Source organism: Macrobrachium rosenbergii, chromosome 41, assembly GCF_040412425.1.
Source record: "Macrobrachium rosenbergii isolate ZJJX-2024 chromosome 41, ASM4041242v1, whole genome shotgun sequence".
Lineage (NCBI taxonomy): Eukaryota > Metazoa > Arthropoda > Malacostraca > Decapoda > Palaemonidae > Macrobrachium > Macrobrachium rosenbergii.
In genome coordinates this window covers 62741788-62744808 of record NC_089781.1, presented here as the reverse complement: position 1 = coordinate 62744808, position 3021 = coordinate 62741788, and positions in this window count along the sequence as shown.

Below are 3021 nucleotides of genomic sequence, written 5' to 3'. Positions count from 1 at the left end.
AGTGAATAGGATTGATTGTGTGTGCATAAGGCAAAGTGATAAACATGTTTTGTTCTTTTAGTTTTGCTAAAGTGAATTAAGACCAGGGAAACAGTTAGAGTTTTTGATGGAGTGATGTCCTTTTTACTCTAGAATATTTCTAGTTTAATTTTTTGATACCTCACACATATTCTGATAAACTTAGTTTGATTTTTCAAGTGATTGATAAATAAGTTTTTCTTAAGGGATCACTGTTACCTTTAGAGTATTCAGTCGTAATAATTAATGTTATGAGAGTTCAGGTATCTGGCTGAAGTGAGGTATATTTTTGAATCTTGAGATTAGTTTGTGTAGTAACCAGGTACTTGATACGCATTGTGACACATATATATATATATATATATATATATATATATATATATATATATATATATATATATATATATATATATATATATATATATATATATATATATATATATATATATACATATATATATATATATATATATATATATATATATATATGATATATATATATATATATATATATATATTCATATGTATATATATTGTGTGACTCACACTTGGTTCAGTTACAGGTTGTATAAAATAAAAAAAATAAGATCGGAACTGGCTAACCTGGCAGTAATAACAACAGACAAAGGAGGAAGGAGCACATCAATACTGGTAGTAAACTTAATACTAATTTACTAATAACTAAATCCAATATACATATTTACAATTGGGTCAGGTATAGTTTAAATATTAAACATCACACGCATGAGCATCACAAAAGAAATTTCAAATGACCAGCCAAACATAATTAATAAAATATGCATTAGCAAACATTATTAGAACAAATTAATAAACAATTCAAGTGTTATGATAAATAAAACATTTTTCAGTGTCAGTAAATTACTATAAATCAGAGATAGCAAAAACAACACCAACACAAACATTCTGTTAAACACCCATTACTCCCACAAAATTCACACACTGAAATACTCTTGAATAATAACATTAAACACAAAATAATCAGCTATTTGACTCAATAAATATTTTAACTCCAATGAAAAAAAAATTCTGCAACAAAGTTACTCAAAATCGTTACTAAATAAACTATGATGAAGTCACATCACCAGACGAGCTCAATAGAGCCGTTGAAACAACCCTGAGCTGCTTTACAGGAACATTGCTAGACAGACAAACTCGGTTGCACTGTCGGAACAGCTACTAGCTGCTACCCAGGACGATGTTGGACAGACAGACGATTTCCGTCGAACTGTCGAAACAGCAACAACCTGCTAATAAGTACGATGCTGGACAGACAGATGAACTTTGTCACACTGTTGAAACAGCTACCAGCTGCTAAACGGAGATGATGCCCCACCACACAAGAACGGGATTGTTCCCAAACATTCCTATCAAAGTCCTTGGTGATGGCAAAGTCTCAGACGAAGAAAGACATCTCTTGCTTACAGGTACTCATACAGGATGTCGCTCCATTACTGCCTCTCGGTGAGTGAGTACTGACTGCTCGCTTCCTAAAAGATGACTCTCTGCTATTACAAACCTGGCTGAAGACGACAGGCCCGGTGCCATTAACAGAAAGTTAAATAATTTCAAATTGATCGGCAGCTACAAAAACACCATTAGGAATAAAATAGTTAGAAACAAAAAGTCGGTAGAGGGGGAAGAGATTAGAGGGGGGTGGGGGTTTATATGGTAGCGTGTCTAGACTGTGAAGAAGGGTACTATGGTGAAACGGGCAAATCATGTAAAGAGCGAAGCAAACAACATCTGCAAAACATTAGGCATTATAATCAGACGTCGGCAGTTGCCAAACACTGTTGGGAAAATGATCACAGAATAGACTGGGAAAATATGAGTTTTCTGTAGAGGAACACCAACAAAACATCTAGACTTGTTGTAGAGAACGCCTTCATAACTTGCGCCAACAACACAATGGCAGGGAACACCGGAAACGGCTTTGAAGACAGCATATCTAGAAAATCGTATACTCAACAGTAGCAAGGAAACGAAGAAAAATGCAAGAGAACGCACGGAAAACGGACACCTACAAGAAGGGAGCAGCGAAAGACCAAGATTACGAGGGGGTGGGGTCATGCAGGAGGAGCTATATTATAGGATTAAAAGTATCCCAGCACACAGATATAAATACAGCTGACCTACACGTCTGCTCATTGTACAGATACTTGATAATTTGGTTTTTTGTCCAAGAAATCTCCAACTTTTGAATAAAAATTCCATTAGATACCATCCAGTTTGAATGAGGTAGATTTAATATATATATATATATAAATATATATATATATATATATATATATATATATATATATATATATATATATATATATATATATATATATATATATATATACATATATATATGTGTGTGTGTGTAATATATATATATATATATATATATATATATATATATATATATATATATATATATATATATATATATATATATATATATATATATATATATATATAATATATATATATATATATATATATATATATATATATATATATATATATATATATATATATATATATGTTATATAATTAAAGATTTTTAATTTTGCATGTATAATATACGTATGTGACATGTATGTTCCACATACACTCTGGAAATGCATTGAGCAATTTCAAACTCAGGATACATATGATTTACTTATCTCGAAAAGAATGCTGTGGGTAAGACATCATTAGCACCAAAGGGCACGAAAGGGGATGGGGTGGAACGGTTTTCCTGAAACGGCGCTGGTTCTGCCAGTGAAACAGGGCTGGCTATGCCTGTATACTAAGTAACTTTACAAATTTGTCATACCTAATTTCTGTACAGGTTACATATGAATTACTATCTGGAAAAGAATACTTGGGGAGGGGGAGAGATAAGACAGCAATTGCTCCAAAGGGGGCCAGTGTAGGAAAGGGGTGAAATGTAAAAATTACAGAAAACGACAGATATTAGTGTCTAATCCATAGTTTTTGAGGTCAATGAGATGA